This window comes from Sinocyclocheilus rhinocerous, unplaced genomic scaffold (genome assembly GCF_001515625.1).
Source record: "Sinocyclocheilus rhinocerous isolate Xijiao unplaced genomic scaffold, SAMN03320098_v1.1 scaffold37, whole genome shotgun sequence".
Taxonomy (NCBI): Eukaryota; Metazoa; Chordata; class Actinopteri; order Cypriniformes; family Cyprinidae; genus Sinocyclocheilus; species Sinocyclocheilus rhinocerous.
This window is the reverse complement of record NW_015663585.1, coordinates 67,176-75,842: the sequence shown is the minus strand read 5'-3', so window position 1 is coordinate 75,842 and position 8,667 is coordinate 67,176. Positions and strand designations below refer to the sequence as shown.

Here is an 8,667-nt window from a genome sequence, read left to right as displayed (position 1 = left end):
ATATATGGAGACTCTGTGTGTCGCGAAGACATGCTCACTCCCGCTCACACACTCTCTCTCTCTCTCTCTCTCACACACACACACACACTGAGCAGGAAGTGATGCGTGGCATTCATTCAACAGGAAACATTTCAACAACTTTCTGGCACAGAAATCCAAATAAACAAGAGAGAGGAGCAGCATTATCTGCCGTTATGAGCCAAGCGCACGTAAAAATCCAGCAACAAGACGCTTCTGATCTACATAAACAACCATTACATGCCAGTTAACTAAATCAACCCGTTCACACAGACGCTGCGCTTCCTCCGAGCTGCCAATGCTGCTGTTTTAATGCACTTACACTAGCTTTCTATTCCTGTAACTACATGACATCCGCTTTAAAAGAATCCCTCTATACAAACTGATGCTTGATGACAGAAGCGAACATGAAGCACTTCATCTGAAACTACTGCATAAAGCATTTATCATCCTTTATTTATTATTATACACTCAACTTTTAGAGCGCATATGAACTGAGCAATTATGCAAAAGTTTTGTACTTTTATGATTTAATTTGTCACACTGTAGAATCTGAAGCTCAAAGGGGTTTAAAATATTAAAAAAACGTTGTTACAAAATATAAAAAAACACAATTAAACTTTTACATTCATAAACATTTAACCTTAAATCTTTTTTAAAGCACCGTGTTGACTGTGATGTCAATCAGGTTTATTATAATTAACTAAAACTGAAACTATAACTAAAACCATTAAAAAGTTGTTACTTTAATGTTTATTTTATTTCAATATAAAGTAAGACCTTTTTCATTTAATCTATTCAACATTTCTCATTTTCATTTAGTTTAACTTGATAAAATATCTAAAACTAAAATAAAGTTAATGAAAACTATATAGACATATTTAAAAAAAAACTGAGAAAAATTACAAAAACACAACAAAATTACAAAAAAACTAAAATAAAAAACAGAAAATATAAAAAATGATTAAAAAAAATATTAATAAAAACTATAATAGTATCTCAATTATACTATTTCAATATAAAGTAAGACCTTTTTCATTTAATCTATTCAACATTTCTCATTTTCATTTAGTTTAACTTGATAAAATATCTAAAACTAAAATAAAGTTAATGAAAACTATATAGACATATTTAAAAAAAAACTGAGAAAAATTACAAAAAAACTAAAATAAAAAACAGAAAATATAAAAAATGATAAAAAAAAAATTAATACAAACTATAATAGTATCTCAATTATACTAAAATAACATTGTTGTCAACTACACAAAAGGTCAGTTCTGATTACATAATTCTTATTTAATCATATTATAGCCTATATAATAGTTATACAACAGTAATTATATAATTGTTTATAGTAGGGGTGTGCGATATTGACAAAAAATATCTCAATATTTTCTGGGATTTTATCGCTAACAATAATCAGCCGATATTTTGCCGAGCGTGTTATTGTGCTGGTATCTTAAGGACAGCTGACTCCTAAAGTTTTTGATATTCTTCATATTCTGTGTGTTGTTGGTCAGTTCACAGCAGAAATTAATCTTTTCCAATAAGCTTAAATAGATTTTATGGGTATTTTTCCCTTTATAAAGCCATTTTTTCTAAGAGTGTGCATCATCTTTTGAGTCAAATTCTTACTTTTAATCAGTCAATTAGAATAAGAAGACATTTTTGGGCTGTTACCAGGCAAATTAAATCAGTATCAACAAAATTCACTTTTGCAATGCAGAGGAAACTTAAAAAGGTTACGCCTTCTTTCTTTGCGTGAACATTTGGGCGGTGTTATGCAAATCTTCCCACACAGTGACGTAGACATGTGGGGCGTGTTTTAGGGTTGTGACGGTGAGGGAATTTTCCCAAAGGTTAATCGACGTGTGACAACACCGGTAATACCGGTATCACCGCGGGGGCGTTCCCTTTTTTCCCTCGCTTTTCTTCCTTTTAAATAGCTTGTAAAAGCGGCGAGTGCATTTTACTTTCACTTTCAAATAGCAGCAATTCGGAGTAGGGATGTAACGATTACCGGTTTGATGATAAATCATGACAAAATTCCCCACGGTTAGTATTACCGTTTCATCTTTTAATTATCATTAAAACCGTATTAGATTACCGCGATTTGAACAACTCGCGATAAATAAATACTGTCCAGCATAAAGCACAGTTTTCAGTAACAGTCTGATGTGAAATTAAAACCGCCAGCAGGTGGCAGCAAGTCACTGTTAATAAGCGAGTCATTGCGATTGAACCGAATCATTTAAACGGTTGATTCATTCAGGAACGAAACACCGTCATGTTGCTCAGAGACGCAAAACAGCGCTGTGACTGTGTTTGGAGTTATTTTTGTTGTCGAAATAGCGCAAAAACAGCCAATATGGTGTCTAAAACGCAAGTCGCTTAATATTAACTTCTTGTTTATTGAACTGTTGAATTAAATTAATATCACGTTTGTAATCATGCTGTTTTTTGGAAGTGAAAAACTGGCACTCTTCCTGCGATACCGATTAACTACATGAAAAGATATAACTATATACATTTTCTGCCCCCATATCTTGAATTTTGTGATCATTTTAAATGCATTTGAATAGACTGAATCATGCAGTGAAAGAACACACGCACACTGGTCTAACCTACTAGACTTGTATGCGCGCACTCCGTAGGTGTGTTTTGTTTGGTTTTTGCGATATAGCCTACTCGATAACGTCACACATCGCTAAAACAACAATTACGATATATATTGCACACCCCTAGTTTATTGTAATGATGGCAAAATTAATAATTTATCCATTTCTGAATGGAATCCATTCCAGCACAAATTCGTCACTTGTATCATATCAAATGAGTTGACATGAAACATGAAGAGGTTTTGATGCCCTACAAACAAACAAAACTACATGATTAACCCATTTAATCCCAGCGCTCACAATAGTGACTGTAAAGACGGTTTTCATTTATAAAGCTCTAATAACATTACTGACTGATGTTTTAGTGCATTTCCTACAAATATGGAACAAATAAAGGGTCTCAATGAAATATGTGCAGTGTCACGTTTAGTGCAAACTGTCACATGATCAAAGCAGTTTACTTCCTGTTTGCACCTTGAGAAGATGATGCTGCATCAAAGCTCCAAAACTAAAGGCTGGTAAAGTATGTCAACATAAAGATTTTTGGTACACATTATCTTTAAGGTGTCTAGTATTAATATATGAATTCACATATATTCAGTTTTGTTGAGTGTGGTCATAGAATGAGTATGAGTCACAATAGTGACCGCTGGGATAATTTAGATATTACAATATAAATCCAATTGCAGTTGTTAGTGAAAATTGCACTAAAATGTTGCAATGACAAAATAGGCCTATTGGACTAAATAAAAAATTCAAATGTTACAAATAAGTTACAATATTGATGTTATAATACTGGTAGCACTAATATAAAAATTTGATGATATATGTTACAAAAAAGTAACAGTTTTGAAATATGTTCATGGTTATCTCAGTATTCCTATCAATGTTGTATAGTTTTTTTTTTATGCATAACAGTAACCCTAAAAACTGTTTAAAACAGCTGGGCTAAGATATATAACAATTTTGATGACTGCAGAAATATGTTAATTCAGTACATTATCCCACAGTTTTTCACACACTTTTCCAAAAAAAAAAAAATTTATTATTTCAAAGGGTTACTAGTAATGACACATTATTTGGATATTTTCATATCTGGGAAAATTAGGGATTAAACGGGTTAACTAAATAAAACAACTCCCACTACACTTTAGTCAGGATGAACACGTTATCTGATCATAACCCTTTCTGAGGATTTGCTACTGAAAGCAACAAAAGCATTGATTCAGAAAGCAAAGACTCCAGCAGAAAAACAGAAAACTGGAAGTAAACACGGCATTTTTCTACAGTAACCCATTTTAATACTGTACACACAGTGATGTCCATGAAATCTGAAGTAAAAGTGAAATTCAACAGGTGCAGCAGCTCCGAATGATTCACACGAGAAGACTGAAGAAGAAAGAGTCTCGGGATCACGAACTCACAATGCGAAACACACACAACATCCATGACGAGCGCAGGAAAATGGCGACTTCAGCACAAACACACACATGTGATGACAGACAGACAGACAGAACGAGAGGAGAAGAACACGACAGCGGAGCGGGAGAAACAATGTAACATTCACGACGCGTCAGCGGCTGACGGAGAAACATTGTAACGCGTCACACATCAAACATACACTGTTACACTTCAAACACACACACGAGCTTCATCTTCATCTCCACTGGCTTTAAACGGCAGAAACACACACATTAGCCGAGCAGCGTTAACACACAAACACACACAACTGCGGCTGTAGGGAAATCACACACACATCACACTCCTCACGACACAATCTCACACCTGTGGAGCAGATTAAACACAAAAGCGCAGATTCTGCCTCATAGCTGATGATTTCTTACCCGCACTGAGAGCCCGAGAGATCCGCCAGACGCGGTGAGGGGACTGACAGCACTGAGCAGTGCGCATGCGCAGCACACAAGCCCTCTACTGGAGGAGCGAGATCACGTGACCAGAGCAAACAACAACAACAACTCATCAACAACACGCAGCATCTCTAGAATATTCTCAACTCATCAAATCACGTCACAGTAGCAAATATTTGCCACAAACTACATGTTTTCTCTCAGAAATTATGCAATTTATTAATTATTAACTTATAACAATTATAACAATAATATATAAAAATGTATTATAATACTTATTTATAATTATAATTTTTATCATTATTAATTATATTATTAATAAATAATAATAATTAATGATTATAATAGCAAAATGAAGAAACATTTTAAACAACTGAAGGTACTATAAATGCACAAGTGTGATACATTAACATGAAATATATAATTTTTTATCATAAATGCACATCTGAATTGCATGTTTTTGCATATATTTTTACATTATATATTTTTGCATATATTGCATATTTCACATCTGAATTGCATATTTTTGCTCACCTGAATTGCATTTGCATTCATTTGGATTACACAGTTTTAAAGGGGTCATATGATGCTGCTAAAAATAACATTATTTTGTGTATTTGGTGTAATGAAATGTGTTTATGCGGTTTAAGGTTAAAAAAACACATTATTTTCCACATACTGTACATTATTGTTTCTCCTCTATGCCCCGCCTTGCTGAAACGCGTCGATTTTTACAAAGCGGTCTAAAAAGCGAGGAGTGCTGTGATTGGCCAGCTATCCAGTGCGTTATGATTGGCCGAATACCTCAAGCGTGAGACGGAAATGTTACGCCCCTCACATACTGTTGATGCCGTGTCCGGCCGGCGCGACGAGACATAAACATTAAAACCCATTACAAACGAGGCATTTGTTGCATCCAGTGGGGACATAATTACTGATTATAATGACTTTGTCTTTTTACACGTTGCGCCGCGTAAACATAAAACCATGTCTGCATTTGTGATCGGAGAAATTACAAACAAGTGCTACTCTACACTGCTCAAAACTCATGACATGTCGGCAGCAACAATACTGCAGCGAGAATAAAAGTTACGCCTTCTTTCTTTGCGTGAACATTTGGGCGGCGTTATGCAAATCTTCCCACATCGTGACGTAGACATGCGTGGACAAACGAGGCATTTGTTGCATCCAGTGGGGACATAATTACTGATTATAATGACTTATACTGTCTTTTTACGCGTTGCGTTGCATTGCATCGTGCCGCGTAAACATAAAACCCTGTCTGCATTTGTGATCGGAGAAATGACAAACAACAAGTGCTACTCTACACTGCTCAGCGCCTTCACGACATGTCGGCGGCAACAATACTACAGCGAGAATAAAAGTTACACCTTCTTTCTTTGCGTGAACATTTGGGCGGCGTTATGCAAATCTTCCCACATAGTGACGTAGACATGTGGGGGCGTGTTAGAAGAGCCGTAGTTCACTGACAATTAGGCAATATCGCGTTTATAATCACAGATGAATCGCATTCGATTATGAACGCGATTGACACTCACGTGATTAATTGCACAGCCCTACTTCAAAGAGAAAGGAAAAATTGAAATCGCATCATAAACTTAATGTGATTCATATTTGTCAGTCAAACATAAATTAAACAGATCAGTTTCTGCACTCAATCAATCAATCAATTAATTAATTATTAATGAACTATTTGCATCTGTTTGATTTTTATTTAAATACAAATATTTTCAACGCATTTATTCAAATTGCATAAATCCAGCATAAATTGCGACAACAATTAAATTTAAGTAAAAAAAATGTGAATAGTTAAAATGTATGAGATTGAAACAAACTGGCGCCGCGTAAACATAAAACCATGTCTGCATTTGTGATCGGAGAAATTACAAACAAGTGCTACTCTACACTGCTCAAAACTCATGACATGTCGGCAGCAACAATACTGCAGCGAGAATAAAAGTTACGCCTTCTTTCTTTGCGTGAACATTTGGGCGGCGTTATGCAAATCTTCCCACATAGTGACGTAGACATGTGGGGGCGTGTTAGAAGAGCCGTAGTTCACTGACAATTAGGCAATATCGCGTTTATAATCACAGATGAATCGCATTTGATTATGAACGCGATATTGCCTAGCTTGTCAGTGAACTCCGGCTCTGTGTAGTAAATGCAGCTCCATCTGAAAGCAGGTGATGGAGATTTACTGCTAATCACAGAACCGGCTTTACTGAGATGCGCTTGACACTCACGTGATTAATTGCACAGCCCTACTTCAAAGAGAAAGGAAAAATTGAAATCGCATCATAAACTTAATGTGATTCATATTTGTCAGTCAAACATAAATTAAACAGATCAGTTTCTGCACTCAATCAATCAATCAATTAATTAATTATTAATGAACTATTTGCATCTGTTTGATTTTTATTTAAATACAAATATTTTCAACGCATTTATTCAAATTGCATAAATCCAGCATAAATTGCGACAACAATTAAATTTAAGTAAAAAAAATGTGAATAGTTAAAATGTATGAGATTGAAACAAACTGGACTTATTGATGATAAATATATAAAGTTGGTTATAATTTTCCATTTTTTATCTTTTTTTTAATTTTTTTAAATTTCGATTATTTCTGAGAGTTCTAATTGGATTTATCATTTATGTCACTCCAAAACCTTTAAGAAAACTTTTTTCCATTTTATTTGTTCCGTTTATGATCTGCCAGAATGAGTGTAGTATTGTAACATAAAATTTAAAATGTAGATAAAAAATTCTATTCTTTTCTATTATTTTTGGAGTGTCTCAGAACTGAAGTTCCTGATGTTCTCCAGCAGAGGTCAGTAGAGTCACTGATCTGATCATGATGTGTTTGTGTTATGAACACTAATGTAAGAGCAGCTCATTCATTTATTTATTGTGTTTGTCTGTTAGAACACATCTGACTTCATTCGATCAGTATCTCAATGCGCAGTAAAGAGTCGTTCTCTCAGTCTCCGGTCGTAATGAATCTTATTCAGCTCATGAATCATTCATCTGAATGTAATCTATCATAAATCATGTAGCAGTCTGATATTACAGCGCAGCTCCGCTCCCCAAAACACACATCAGAGTTTAACACAGCAAAATCATTCTGATGATGATAATGATGAACAGCACAGTGACTGATAACAGATGTTCAATGCAGGACAAAGATTCAAACATGTCAATAATCAGGGTCATGCTGTCAGAGGTCAGAGGTCAGCTCATGCCCGAGACGCTTCAGAGCTAGTGCTGTGCTGGTTAAGTCTCGTTAACCAGGTCAAAGATTGTGTGTGTGTGTGTGAGTGTGTGTGAGTATGTGTGTGTGTGTGTGTGTGTGTGTGTGTGTGTGCGTATAATGCTCATAAACATTCCTACAGCTCTAACTGCAACAGATTTACATACATGTGTGTGTGTTATAATTGATCTCTGTTCTCATTTATGACACACACACACACAGATGAAGGAGGATCAGACGAGCAGTGTCTCTCAGTAATTACAGTGTTTGACAGTGACTTTACTACTCAAAGCATCAGGTACTGTATGAATCAGGTGTGTTATTAATATCAGCTGAACTCACAGAAACACACTCAGCTCTGACTGCTCGAAATAAAATAAAAAAGCTCATTGTGACTTTTTATCTCACACTTTTTCCTCTGAATTCTGCATTTATTTAAAAACAAATGGAACAAAAAGTATGAATTATGATACAAAAAGTCACAATTAGTTTTTTCTATAATTCTGGAAATAAATAAATAAACATTTTATGCATATATTATATTTCATAACCAATATTTATAATAAATGAATTTGCATTTTAAGAGTACAGTGATTTTGGTAATGAATTGTTAATGAATGTCCATGAAGAGCGTTTATTAATGTTACACTCTTGATTTTGTGATTTGATACTTTGCATGTAAACCATTATCTCCATCTATATACACATAAAAAGTTGCAATTACCTTTTTTATTCTTTATTCAGTGGCAGAAACAGGCTTCCATATGAACTGATCACACGTTTATCTTGAACTCAGTGTGAATCGCTGTGAATAAAAGCATCTTCCAAATGTAAACACATTTCTCCAAGAAGACGTCATTTCACTGCTGTCTTTCTGTGCCAACAGATG

At 34.8% G+C, this 8,667-nt stretch overlaps 1 protein-coding gene across 2 annotated transcripts in view; it reads right to left on the bottom strand.

The window, feature by feature from the left end:
• The window catches only part of LOC107728996 (lethal(3)malignant brain tumor-like protein 4), a 33,920-nt gene extending 29,370 nt beyond the window's left edge, over positions 1-4,550 (bottom strand). Inside the window, exon 1 of one of the 2 annotated variants that reach the window (XM_016539342.1) lies at positions 4,481-4,550. The gene's annotated coding sequence lies outside the window, so the exon portion shown is untranslated. The remainder of the gene's footprint in view (positions 1-4,480) is intronic. The other variant, XM_016539341.1, reaches the window with a different exon arrangement.
• Positions 4,551-8,667: the final 4,117 nt, after the last annotated feature.